Source organism: Cupressus sempervirens, chromosome 2 (assembly GCF_028749045.1).
Source record: "Cupressus sempervirens isolate cs-2001-9-10 chromosome 2, ASM2874904v1, whole genome shotgun sequence".
NCBI lineage: Eukaryota > Viridiplantae > Streptophyta > Pinopsida > Cupressales > Cupressaceae > Cupressus > Cupressus sempervirens.
Genome location: NC_143119.1, coordinates 347,764,103 through 347,779,763, shown reverse-complemented (window position 1 = coordinate 347,779,763; position 15,661 = coordinate 347,764,103).

The window sequence follows — 15,661 nt, the reverse complement described above, 5'->3', positions numbered from 1 at the left end:
CTGATGGCGAATCAATTGCCATTCGTTCATGCCGAGCAAGAAAGAATTCTTATGTATAATGCACCCTATGCCTTCCTCCCAACACTTGTCTGCTACATATGTAAAAGGGATGCCAATACCCAGCCTCAGTATCTACTTGGCCAATACAAGAATTTTGACATCATCTTCTAAAAATGTTTCCTTAAAAATGTTATGCAAAAGCATTAGCATGTCTATATGACTACCTCCAAGGTTGAGAAGAGATGTGAGGAAGTGGGAGGTAATATTCGTGGACACATGGTACCTCTTATCATCTCTCAAGAATTCATGGCTGAGTACCATGAATATAGCATGGCAAATAAAAGGACTCTGGGCATCTACCTTGCAAACTATGGCAAGGACATCGTCAAGGATAGTGCCCAAAAAGGGCTTTTGCAAAGCCATTGTAGTGCATTTGAGGCGAATTGGCATATCCATGACTAAGATTCAAGAAACTCTGCAAACTGTAACTGCAAACCAAATTTAGATTAAAGTCTAAAGAATATGAGAAATGATAATGAAAGAGGAATTGAAGAGGCTTTTTAATGGCACTTCCATTATGGCAATTGCATTTAATTCTTTTGCGTTCGCGATCTTTCATGTCTTAATTTTTCATATTCCTATTCATTTTAAGTGTGTGAAAAGCTGAAATATACTGGCACTAATGTCGAATAGTTGATAGTGCCCAACATTGAGTAATTATTTACATGCAAACCTTTCCATGTGTCTCCATTCCAGAGAATTACATGCGACTGTAGGTGTTTTCAAGCGAGTGGCCGGAGATGCATCTCTTATCATTGATCTCCAAGTAATCAATGGTCAATAAAACTATTGTATTTACTATTAACAATACAAAAGTGACGGTAGCCGACTTGGTAATAGTGGCACTAACGTAACAATGTTATGACATTATTAATAACACACCTACGATAGTACACAATTTGATAGTTGAAGTGACTGCTTAGCACTTAATACAGTCACTAGCCAATACATGTGCAAATTTCGCTTTCAAATTAAATAATTTTTTAGTTTACCACTGAAGATTAGCCAAGACCAATATTATTCATTTTCCTACAAAACAAGTAATTCGTCTCTGACATTATTAGTTCATTTTTGGCAAGGGAAAAAATAGCCATCATTTATTTATCTGTTGGCCAAAAAAAATTAATTTGCCACATTTAAAATGATTTTTGCTAAGGCAAGACAAACATCGCCAACATACAATATTTTATTTTCCTATATGGAACAAAAAAATTGCCCTCGACATTAAAATTTTCCTACCCACAAAATGTTGGATTCGCCAACATTTTAGACTTTTTTTTTCGGGAGGGGCTTCTTAAAGTTATCATTGCATCTTACTTGATGTCTAGCACATCATCCCCTTGCTTGTTCTTAACTCTCCTCTTTATTGGAGTGTAATGTTACGCAACTACCATGATGAGATATGGGGATTGGATAGACACCAAGAGACCTACTACACATGCTATCCTAGGATGGACCACAGAAGAAGGATCAAATATTATAGTACTGGGGTCAGTAATATTTTAGTGAATTCATTGAAACCCATATAATTGATGTGAGTGTTATAATATTTTTGTAGAGATTACCTAACATTCAAGGTGGGTCATAATCAAGGAATTTGTACTTCATTCTGAGGACTATAAGTATTTTTGATAAGCTTATAATCAAACAAATAACAACATGCTTTATTGAAATCCAAAACTAACTAAGAAAAAAAATTTGCATTTAATCTGTAGAAACTATACTAAACACCTAAGACTTGAGAGTAGAGGTTTAACAAAAAAAATCAATAAACATAGAAATTATCTAAAGACTCAATAAAATGATAAAAACTTATGGAAACCATATTTCATGGTTTTGAGGTGTGGGGTACAAGGATTCCTGACATAGTGAAACCATGATTTGTACATAAGACAAGATTAGTGATTATCAAGGTTGAAGGCTTGAGGGACCCTCACTCTCCTTTTAAGGATTAGGGTTCTTGGAATCCCAACAACTTGATTGATTAGTTAATACCAGTGAAAACACAAGGCATGTCAGGATTTTGGGGACCTTGAACCCCCTGACTCCCATTTTTAGCATCATAGTTGCCTGATGATTTTTAGTTAATGTACATGTCATAGGGATATATGATGAGAACCTAGATCTACCTTTTGAGGATCAATGAACACATAACCTTGATGCCTTGATGTCATGTCATGAAACTCTAAGCTACTTTGCATGTTTCTAAAAAAATGGTTACTAGCTAATTGTGGGGATCAAAGATTTAGAAACCCCAAGACCTCATAGAATTAGCGATTGGTTACTATAGCTTATTTGACACATTAGGGCATAAAATAGTGAAACTTATTCTACTCAAGAAAATAGGGGGAAAAAAGGAAAAAATAAATAAATAAAAAATTAAAGAAAATAAAGACATTACAAACCCCAAGTAAACCCTAAATCTTAAGATACACAAATAAAATAAATGAAAAGAAAAACACTAACAAAGGTGAAAGAGCAAAACAAACCAAAAAATCATGCAGCAATAAATAACCTTGAAGCATAAGATTATGTAGAATAGGTGGTAATATTTGTTGGTAAAGGTTATGGTGATCACTCAATCAAGTAGGACTTGAGAAAAATATAAAGAATCACACATGTTTTGTGAGAAAATGAATGACCAATGGCCTTTCATAGCCTCACCAATCCTTTGGCCCGACATTACCCCAATTCTAAGGACCTCTTACTAACCCCAAACCCATGCCTTGCCCCTAATTAAGGATTAGTGTGGATTCTAACTTTTGGGCTTGAAAATTTTAGGGTTGTGAGGAAGGAATATCTACCTTGCATCCCAAAAGTTTGAAGCTAGCCTTCTACACTCAAACAAAACAAAAAACGAGGAAATCGAAAGGAAAAAGAGAACAAAAGAAGGGAGACAAGACAAATGTCAAAACTCTAATCACTCAAGTGTCAAACTATTGGAAGCATAAAATCCCACAATCAAACTCACTCAACACTAGAATGACTAGAACCAAGCAAACCAAAGAAAAATGAAAGCAAAAAAGGGTGTCCCAATAAGACCAAGTGGCCAAAATAAGGTGTGAGTTGTGGATGCACAAACTCTCCTTTATGGTTGCAAGTATTTTGACAACACTCATGTGAAGATATGTTTTCAAGTTATTTTGTATTTTTAGATTTATTTATACTATTCATTCAAACCATATAGATTTATTTATTGAATTTGTTTAGGTTGTATGTATTTTTTGTTATAATTAATTTGTTGGCATGTTTAATTTATCTAGAGTTTTGTAGGTTTGTTGACTGCTAGGATTAAATCTTCACATTTTATGTTATTTTGTATGTTGTTCATACATATGACAATTGAATGTGAAAACACTTAAGCAATGCACTAATGTCCTAGATGATTCCTTCCTCCTTCCAACTCTAAGTTCCCTATGGTTGTATTTTTTCTATTTTTGTGAAAAATATGTTACTCCCATTTCTCCTTTTTAAGATAATTTTCTCAATTTATTTTCTTTAAGCATATTAGTTATTTTTTATTTTTTCTATCAAAAATTTAAAAATTAAAGAAACATAATAATTTTAAATAAGTTCAAAGATCTTGATTTCTGGTAGTGTATTTAATGACAATATATTCAAAAGAAATTAGCTTCTTCTCTTAAAATTATTCAATATGTGACATTTACAACCCCTTTCAAGGGACATACCCAATGACATATAGCATAATTGCAAGGAATTTGACAACAATAAAGCCCATAATTGATCTTTTTTTGCTAATATTAAAATTATATAAATCAATAAAAAAATACGATAAATTATAAACATAAGACACTAACAATCTTGTTCCCTTTGCAATATTTTGAGGACAATATATATACATAATTATGTATTAAAATATTAGAGCTATTGTCAAGAACAAGGACCAGAAAGAATAGGTTAGAATAGATTTGAATACAAGTTCATATTTTATAAGTAGCGTGTTGTTTGCTAGCCAAGAACGTCTACATTCCTCCGTTGCTCTCCAATGCACATTTGTGCTATTCAATCCACTAGATCTAAATGAGATCCAGTCTTTGAAGAGCTTCTCTCAGATCATGAAGCTTGGCCTTCAAAAAGACTTCTAGATTCCATCCAAGCTACATTCACTATTGTTATTATCACCATCTCGTTCACCATGGAAGCCCTGTTCAAAGCTAATGTAAATTCCTCCTGTTCATCAACAATTAACTACAATTCATTCTCCAAGATATTATTTTTTGTTTCAAAGATTCAAATTTGATCTCACTTACTGAATCTTGATCCTTCAGCTCTCCTTCATGAGATGTGGTTTGGAGACATTGGAGATGGTCTACTGGAAAATAGGCCTTTTGGAGAGCAGAGTAAGAAAAAACAAAACACAGCAAACCACACCCAAAAAGCTGTCTCGCTTGTTTACATCCATATTGTGAGAAATAAATCACAACTTAAAAAATTTTCTTGGCACTAATTGTTGCTGAGTGCCAATTTTTCTCGACACATGAAGGTGTCGAGTGGCAATTTACTTAGCACATGAAGGTACCGAGTGATATGTTGCTCGACACATGAAGGTGTTGAGTGACAGGCAGTAGGTGTCGAGTTAGCTCGGCACTCAAAGGCAATGCTCGGTAGTCACTAGAAAGTGATAAACAATAGAAGAGGATGCTGAGTGTTCTGTTTCATATACTTAATATTTTTACCACTTAAGACAGAGAGCCAAGCTGAAGTATTCAACAATAAACTTCTCAAAAAAAAAATAATGAATAGATTAAGAGCAATGGATTCAAGTATGCCTGCTTGTTTTTTCTATTCAACTTTGATTAAAAACATTACAAAATCTGGGAGCATTCGGCTTCAACCAGAAAACCCTAAACTGGTAAAACTTCAAACTTCAATGAACTTTAAACTTGCAGCTCTAATGGTTGCATACAATGGTGCCTAGAGCAATCATTGCTTCAATAAGACAAATCCAACAATAATGAGCTTATAGAGTGAACAGGGGAAACATGTGCAACTGGAGAGATTGGATCTGTTGATCAGTTTCTTCTTCTTCCTTCTCTAGTCTACTGAACTCTGAACTGACTCTCTTCTTTTGTTTAGTTGAACACACACCCTGAATCTTGTCGAATGAATTTGAGACTTTCCTTTTGTCATATATTTCTCCCTCTTTTCCTGATTTCAAAACTCACCCACCACATTTATGTTTTATGTCTGTTCTGGAGTCCGTTAGGGTGGTAGGTGGGCATTTGGCTCTAGGGGCAAACGTCAACAACATTAAATATTACAACACTCCCCCTTTGTCCCGAGCCAAATAAACAAGGATCAATGTTGATCCAAATCAACTACACCAAGACACTCTCTTAGGTATACAAAACTTCCAATACCTAGAGGCGTAGTAAAAAAATTTGCTAGCTATTGCTCAGACCCTCAAAATTCCATTTTGATATCCCCATTCTCCACCAACTCTCTGATGAAGTGATATATGATCTCTATATGTTTGCTTCTCCCATGGAAGACTGGATTCTTGGACAATGCAATTGAGAAAATGTTATCACAATAAATTGTGGTTCCATCCTCTTGCCTTTCATTCAAATCTGTCAAGATCCTCCTAAACCAAATTGCTTGACATGCTGATGCATTTGGTGCTATGTATTCAGCCTCTGCTTTAGATTGAGTAACAATAGGTTGTTTCTTGGATGCCCATGAAATTGCACCTGATCTCATATGAAACATGTATCTGGAAGTACTCTTCCTATCATTTATACTTCTAGGCCAATCACTATCTGTATAACCTAACAACTTGAATTCATTGTTGCAGTATACAAAATTTCAAATCCCTTGGTACCTTTCACATAACTTAGGATCTTCTTTCCTACTTGCCAATGGGAATCCTTTGGTGTTTCCAGAAATTTGGAAATCAAACTTACTGCATGCATTAGGTCTGGTCGAGTTGCAGTCAAATACATTAAACTTCCAACCATACTCTTGTATAGTGTTGGATCCACTCTCTTGCTAGAGTCTTCCTTGCTCAACTTTAGACCTACTTCTATTGGTGTGGGGATTTCCTTACTATTCTACATTTTAAATCTCTCCAAGATCTGCCTTGCATATTTTTCTTGAGAGATGAAAATGCCATCATGCATTTGTTTTACTTCTATGCCTAGAAAGTATTTCAAGAGACCTAGGTCTATCATTTCAAATTCATTTTTCATGGCCTCTTTGAACTCATCAATTAATGCCTTGTTATTACTAGTAAAAATCAAATCATCTACATACAAGACAACAATCAACACATTTCCATTTGCTACCTTGATGTAGAGAGTAGGCTCACCATTTCTTTTGCTAAAGCCATTGCTCATCAAATATGAGTCAATCCTACTGTACCATGCCCTTGGAGCTTGCTTGAGCCCATTGAGAGCTCTCTTCAATCTATATACTTTATTCTGTTCACCTGCAACTTCATAACCAGGTGGCTACTCTACATATACTTCTTCCTTCAATACACCATTTAGGAAGGCGAACTTCACATCCATTTGAAATACCTTCCATTTTTGCTGAACTGCAATTGCTATGACAACACACACAGTTTCCATTCTTGCAACCGAGGCATATGTCTCATCATAATCTCTTCCATACTACTGTTTGTAGCCCTTGACTACTAGCTTTTCCTTATGCCTATCAATCTTTCCTTCATCATTGCATTTGGCCTTGTAAACCCATTTCACTCCAATCACTTACTTCTTGGGAGGAAATTTAGTTAGCTCCCATGTCTCATTTCTTTCTATAGCATCTATTTCCTCATCCATGGCCTTACACCATTTCTTCTCCTTAATAGCTTCTTGAAAATATATTGGATCACAATGAGAAAATAATGCAAAATTAACACTCTCATCATAATCTTCATACCCTTCATCTTGGTATATCTCCCTAAGACTCTTGGTCTTTCTTGGTAATAGGGAGGAGAGTGTGGGATTAGAATCTTCACTACTACTGCTTTGTCGACCAGCTCGGTCTTCACTGGTACTCGGCATTAACACTTGGTCATGCCTAGAGGAGCTCAAAAATGACTGAGGTTTCTTGCCTTTTCTTCTATCTCCTCCTTCTTTCTGTTCATCAGCATCCTCTTCACTCATAATTGGCACTTTACTTGAGGTGCTTGGTGATTCATTAGTTGGTCCATACCATGACTAATTTTCAAGAAATTCTACATCTTTTGAGAGAATCATCTTGTTGTTCAATGGGTCATACAATCTGTATGCCTTTGATTCTAAGTTGTACCCTATGAAGATGTACTTCACACCTTTGTCATCCAATTTTTGCCTTTTCTCTTTAGGCACATGTGCATATGCAACACATCCAAATACCCTTAGGTGTTCAACTATCCATCTTCCTCGTGACCATACTTCCATTGAAATTTTATCATGACCTACCTTCGTAGGACATCTATTAATTAGGTAAACTGTTGTTGCCATAGCCTCTCCCCAAAATTTAGTTGGGAGACCTTTCTCTTTCATCATGCTCCTTGCCATTTCAACAATGGTTCTATTCTTTCTTTCAGCCACTCCATTCTATTGTGGTGTATAGCTGTTTGTGAGCTCTTTCTTTATGCCATATTTCCTATAAAAATTTATAAAAGAATTGGAGGTATACTCCTCTCCTCTGTTTGATCTTAGGACCTTGATATAGTGTCCACATTCTCTTTCAGCCTGGGCTTTAAATTCTACAAATTTATCAAATGCTTCAAATTTATTCTTTAAGAAATAAACCCATGTCCTACGACTAAAATCATTAATAAATGTCATGAAATAAGTACTCCCTCCAATGGAAGTAACTTGCATATAACTAACTAGGTCAGTATGCACTAACTCTAATGGATATCTAGCCCTCCTAGAATTTCCAAAATTAAAGGGAAGCCTATGTTGCTTACCCAAAATACAAGCCTCACAGTTGTCACATGAATTTCCTATACGTGGCAAACCTTCTACCATTCTTTTATTTGACAACAAATTTAAACTAGCATAGCCAAGATAACCATACCTGAGGTGCCATAGCTATGAGGGGTCTTTAATCACACTCCTTAGAGCTGATTGTGTGGGAGGTGCAACACTAACTTGAGATGAGAAACATGTCTCAATCCTCAAGGGAAACATTCTATTCTTTGCCATTTGAACTGCTGCAAGTAAATTCTTGCTCCCATCTTTTTCGTGAATGACACACTTGTCATTCTCCATCAACACTTTGTATCCATTTTGAATGATCTGACCAATGCTCATCAAATTGTGCTTCATACCAGGGGCAAAATACACATTTTTTATTTCCTTCTTCTCACCTTGCTTGGTGCAGACCATAATAGAGCCTTTGCCCACAACTGGTAGTGTTCCATTGTTACCCATTTTAATCTCAGATTTAAAATTCTTGTCAATGAATGAAAACAAGGTTTCATTACCACTCATGTGGTTGCTACATCCACTATCAAAGTACCAAACCTCAGGGCTTCCTTCTTCACCAACATTACACATGATGAAGGCAGTGGCATTGTTTCCACTTCCCATGTTCACATCAGCCACATTTTCTTGTTCTGACTGATCATTTTGCTTCTTCTAGCATTCACTTGCATAATGCCCATATTTATGATAGTAGTAGCATTCTACATTACTCCTATTTGAGTTGTAGTTTTTCTTACCTCCTCTTGAAGTATTTTGTGAGCTACTTGCTCCATCTATTTTTCCTGAGCTTTCTGTTGCAGCATTTCTTTGTCCTCCATTACCTTGGCCTCTACCTCTGGAGTTTCTGCTTGAACCATTTCTTCCTCTCTCCCTTCCTCTTGGATTTTATTGAGCCTTGAATGCTTACTCTTGGGAAGAAGAAGATGTAGATCTATTGATCCTATGCTCATGGGTTTGAAGAGTACCCATCAACTCATCCATTGTCAAAACAGTGAGGTCTTTTGCCTCTTCTGCGGTCATGATCAAATTGTCATATTTATGAGGTAAACTCCTCAATATCTTTTCCACTATCCTCTGCTCTTGATAGTCTTCTCCATTTGATTTTAGTTGATTAATCACATTGGAGGTCTTTTAACTGAAATCTGCAACTGATTCATTTTCCTTCATTTGAAGGTTCTCAAACTCCCTCCTTATATTCTGTAGCTTTACAGTACGAACTTTATCAGTCCCCTTGAATTTCATCTCAAGGATATCCCAAGCTTCCTTTGTATAATTTGTTACTGCAATCTTGGGGAAAATTGTCTCTGTCATTGCTACTTCAATAAGACTTAATGTCTTTACATCCTTCCTCCTTAACTCTTTCAAATGAGTCTTTTGTGCATTCGTGAGGGCAGCATACTACATTGGGTTTGTCACATCATTGAAACCATTTATAACAAACTCCTATAAATCATTTGCAACCATAATGGTTTTCATTTTCTTTGCCCATGTATCATAATTTTTCCCATTAAAAGATGGTGGCTGCTGCCATATCTTTCTTGTATCTACTACCATGTCAATTATCCCAAGAAAATAAATGCCCTAACTCACTATGGATGTGGGGCCTCAAAGCTCTGATACCATGTGAGAAATAAATCACAACTTAAAAATTTTGCTCGGCACTAATTGTTGCCGAGTGCCAGTTTTTCTCAGCACGTAAAGGTGCCGAGTGACAGGTTGCTCGGCATGTGAAGGTGGTAAGTGATAGGCAGTAGGTGCCAAGTTAGCTCAGCAAAAGAGGAGCTTGGCACTCAAAGGTAATGCTTGACAGTCACTAGAAAGTGATAAACAATAGAAGAGGATGTCGAGTGTTCTGTTTCATATACTTAATATTTTTACCACTTAAGACAGAGAGCCAAGCTGAAGTATTCAACAATAAACTTCTCAAAAAAAAATGAATAGATGAAGAGCAATGGATTCAAGTATGCCTACTTGTTTTTTCTATTCAACTTTGATTAAAAATATTACAAAATCTAGGAGCATTCAGCTTCAACCAGAAAATCTTAAAATAATCCTAAACTGGTAAAACTTCAAACTTCAATGAACTTTAAACTTACAGCTCTAATGGCTGCATACAATGGTGCCTAGAGAAATCACTGCTTCAATAGGACAAATCCAACAATAACAAACTTACAGAGTGAACAGGGGAAACACGTGCAACTGGAGAGATTGGATCTTCTAATCAGTTTCTTCTTCTTCCTTCTCTGCTCTGCTGAACTTTGAACTGACTCTCTTCTTTTGTTTAGTTGAACACACACTCTGAATCTAGTCAAATGAATTTAAGACATTCCCTTTGTCATATATTTCCCCCTCTTTTCCTGATTTCAAAACTCACCCACCACATTTATGTTTTATGTTTGTTCTGGAGTCCGTCAGAGTGGTAGGTGGGTGCTTGGCTCCAAGGGCAAATGTCAATAGCATTAAATATTCCAACACATATTTCTCGAAATTGTTTCAAATATCAAACTTTAGTACAAAACAAATTAAATCACATATAAAAATCTAGAGATTTGACTTGCTACTTCTCATTTTCCCTTAACCAACTAAAAATTTCTATTTTGACTAACGAGCTTTTTAAAGATTAACCAACTAAAAATTTCTCTCTATTACCTCTATTCAACCAATTACATTTTAGAAAATGTTAGTTTATAAGCATAATAGAAACATAATTTATTTTTGGTAATTTCTCTACTCCTGTAAATAATTTAAGTCGATGCCGCACCGTCTACGTAAGAGAATTAATTGGAAATTTCATCGACTTTGATTGTTATTGATTCTATTTTCAATAAATTGGGAGAACACTGGATTCATGTTGCTCCATTCAAACAATAGGACTTTTGAAATGATGGAGATGTGGAATAATTGGATGGAGAGTAGGACTTTTGAAATGATATAAAGTTTTCTGACAATATTTCTAGACTAGATATGTGACCACGCTCTCTTGATACACAGTATTTTAGTGGGTTTTGCAAATTGTTGTAAGGGATTGAAGGCCAAGGTTCATGATTTGGACATATTTTCAGTTCGGTGGATTGAATGGCAGAAATATGAATTGGAGAGTTAGGGAGGAATGCATACATTCTTGAAAATCCACAAAAGTCTCTGATTTTTTAATGTAGGTATTTCATTTGAGTGATTCATATAATAATCAAGGTCAACTCGTGTATAGTATATAACAAGAGTCCAAAAACATGAAATTTTTTATATGCAAAGATTCTAAAGATTCTAAATTTCTACTCATTGAGTAACTTTTGGAGACCACAATTTTCCTTGTTGATTTAGAACTTCATAGCTTGATGCAAACTCGTATCTGATGTCAATTGTGTGTTACTTGTCAGCTCTAATAGGTTTCGAGCATGTTGTTTGTAAGAGGCATGTAAGATGGATTGTTCTAAATGAACCGCATTAAAATAAAGAGAGTGTGTTGAAATGATATTAAAGTATATGAATTGAAATAATGTTAGATTGAATGAATCCTGTCTTTGAGTACATACTATCAGAATAAATATAAGAAATGGGAGTTGACTTAATATTAGAGGCAAATATTTAAATATAGTGAAAATGAGAAGGAATTCAAGTGGTTACAAATTATAATTAGGATAAAAGAATACTAAAACAAACTGTTTGGATGCATTTGGAAGTCGACCCAAAAAATAGTAAAACAAAATGTTTGGATGCATTCGAAACGTAATTTATATTTAGCAATCTCATCATAGACTTTAAAGAAGGGTGTTCCATTCATAGCTTTAGTTTTTTTTTTTATGGAATGAAATTTGAGTTTTGATATAATATACTGTATAAAATGTGAAACTATAGATAATAAGATAACTATTGAATTTATGAACTTTGCAAGGATAAATCTATTAAGAAATAAGGACCTACTAAATGGAGAAAACCTAATGAGAAAAGGATAAGTGAAATGGAAACTATGGTAGGGAGAGGGTATTAAGAAATAGAGTTACAAAAGGGAAAATCTCATAAGGACTCTAGAAAAAGAGCTTTAAATATCAAAAAATAAAAATAAAATTTAGTAATATTTCAATAGCTCAAAAATTTCAATATTGTATGATGATATAAGATAATAGTATGTGAAGGCTAAGATTGATTGTCATGCATGAAAAACAAAAGAGAAAAATGACATATTTATAGGTTTCTAGGATGTTTATAATAAAGGCTACAACTATAGGATGCTAACATTAATGGGATTATTATTTTTATTTTAGAGGTAACTTCATGATAATTAATCTCGATAGAAATGTGGTGTGTTTGATCTTACATTCAATCTTTAGAAGAACCCCTTATTCTTAAGGAACCTTGATTTCTACCAATATAAACACGTGTTTCTATCTATGAAGGAACTGAACTATTTTGAAGGAATATCTTCATGTTCACTTTCATCCTCGCCTAGATATCTAAATGTTTCTTGCAAGGGGATTTCTTTTGTACCAAAGTCAAATTGAGGCTCCTAAGAGGACTCCTTGAATTTGGAGATGGCTTCAAAATATGATATGTCAAAATGATTCAACCCAAAGGAATCATAAATTTCCTTCTCTTACATGGTTGTTGAGTCTAATTATAGAATGACCACATGTGGGACAACCTAACTTGAACCTCCTAATGGGAGTTCAAAAATATCATCTCAAGTGGGATCTACTAAATTGAGCCTTTTGATTTTTGCAATGGTAGACCTCATTAAGAAAATAAGTGGAACCTCTTCTTTCTCAAGTTCCTCTCCTTCATCTAATGTTTTCAAAGTTGAGTCCATGACATAATATTTCTTCTTCAATCTCTTGTGTACTTTCTTTTGTAGCTATGGACCTTTTGGCTTTGTTGTCTTAATCTTAAAGGGATCAACCTTTTTCTTGTCAAAGGAGGAGGGAACATTCATTGTAGTATTTGTAATTAGAAAAGCATTAATTTTCTCTTATCTTAAAGAAGAAGGATAAATATTTAACTACATTGGTGGTTTCTGAGTTGTAGGAGATGTAGTTGTAGCAACAACTTTCTTCCTATCATCTTAACCCTTTGGTTCCTTCAAAAATTTAAGAGGGTGTTGTATAGCCACCTCCATAACATAACTTGTGACTTCTTTAGGTGTTGGAGAATATGCCTTCTTGGAAGTAGGAGAATTCACCTTCTTCCCCCTTTCCTTCTGTATCTTAGTTAGGGGGTATACCGAGGGCTTCATCAAAATTGGTTCTAGTTAGAATATCTTGTAAACCCAATGAACATCATAAGACAAAATGTATGTTTGATCCTATGATATATATCATCAAATTTTGAGGTACTTATAACTGCCTTTATAATTGGATTTCTATATACCTTATTTGTATCATAGATATCTAAAAAAAACCCTTCAAATCTATTTTTGTGATCTTTTCTAGAATATGGAGGTTGATAATAACTTGTACCAAGTTTAGGGTCATTCTATAGTAGTCCAAAATGTGGACCTCATAATCATCTATGTATGTGGTTTAATTATCCTCGACATGGGGATCATGTCTAAATAAGAACACATTACCTTGTTGAAAGTTACAATCATAAGGAGATAATTTCTTTAATAATCCTAAATAGTTTGCATGGGATTTTAGAAGGTACACTGTGTATAAAGTCATAAAACCTATGATCAGTCTTGAATCTTTGCAACTATTGATCCAAATTTTCACTTATGATTTGACCCTAATCAATCCTTATCTACCTTATCTTGATGGTCTTAATTAATAATACCATTCATGTCTCAAGCTTCTTGGCTTGAGTTACCCCAGATATTGTGCCTAGAATAGTGATGTGCTTCTTCATGTCTTCCATTAAATAATTCATGTGCAGGTTCAATTTTTTCTAAATTTCCCTCCTTCTAAACCTAGCCATCTATAATTCTAATTGAGAAATTCTCACATTGGGGCGATGTCGATAGCAACCATTATCCCTTTAAAATAATATAGTTACACATTGATTTGTTGGGGGAATATAGAATACATCTTCTGTAGCATCTAACTTGATATCTAACACATCATCCCCTTGCTTGTTCTTAACTCTCCTCTTTATTGGATTGTAATTTTATGCAACTACCATGATGAGATATGGGGATTGGATAGACACCAAGTGACCTACTACATGCATTTTCCTGAGATGGACCATGGAAGAAGGATCAAATATTATACTATTGGGCTCAATAATATTTTAAAGAATTCATTGAAACCCATATAATTGATGTGAGTGTTATAATATTGTTGTAGAGATTACCTAACATTGAGGGTGGGTCATAGTCAAGGAATTTGTACTTCATTAGAAGGACTATAAGTATTTTTAATAAACTTATAATAAAACAAACAAGAGCATGCTTGATTGAAATCCAAAACTAAGAAAAAACTTTGCATTTAATTTGTAGAAACTAAACTAAACACCTAAGACTTGAGAGTAGAGATTTAAAAAAAAAAACAAGATAGAAATGATCTAAATACTCAATAAAATGATGAAAACTTATGAAAAACATATTTCATGGTTTTTAGGTGTGGGTATAAGGATTCTTGACATAGTGAAACCCTGATCCGTACGTAGGACAAGATTAGTGATTATCGAGGTTGAAGGCTTGAGGGACCCTCACTCTCCTTTTGAGGATTAGGGTTCTTGGAAGCCCAACACCCCAATTAATTGGTTAATACCAGTGAAAATACAAGGCATGTCAGGATTTTGGGGACATTGAACCCCTTGATTCCCATTTTCAGCATTAGAGACGTCCTATGATTTTTAGTTAACATGTCATAGGGATATAGGATGAGAACCCAAATCTACCTTTCGTGGATCAATGAACACAAAACCCTGATGCCTTGATGTCATGTCATGAAACTCTAAGCTACTTTGCATGTTTATGAAAAAAGGGTTACTAGATGATTATGGGGATCAAAGATTTAGAAACCCCAAGACCTTGTAGAATTATGGATTGGTTACTATAGCTTATTTGACACATTAGGGCATAAAATAGTGAATCTTATTCTACTCAAGGAAATAGAGAAAAAAAGGGAAAAAAAAACAAATAAATAAATTAAATAAAGACAATAAAAATCCCAAGTAAACCCTAAATCTTAACATACACAAATAAAATACATGAAAAGAAAAACCTTACCAAAGGTGAGAGAGAGAAACAAACCAAAAATCATGCAAAAATAAACAACCTAAAAGCATAAGATTATGTAGAATAGGTAGTAATATTTGTTGGTAAAGGTTATGGTAATCACTCAATAAAGTAGGACTTGAGAAAAATCTAAAGAATCTCACATGTTTTGTGAGAAAATGAATGACCAATGGCCTTTCATAGCCTCACCAGTCCTTTGGCTTGACATTACCCTAATTCCAAAGGAGAGGTTGGAACATCAAGGTGTCAGAGCATAGGGGTTCTAAGGACCTTTGACTAACCCCAAACCTAGGCCTTGCCCCTGATTAAGGATAAGTGTGGATTCTAACTTTTGGGCTTGAAATTTTTAGGGTTATGAAGAAGGAATATCTACCTTGCACCCCAAAATTTTGAAGCTATCCTTCTATACTCAAACAAAAACAAAACAAAAAAAGAAAAGAAAAGAAGGGAAACAAGACAAATGTCAAAACTCTAATTACTCAAGTGT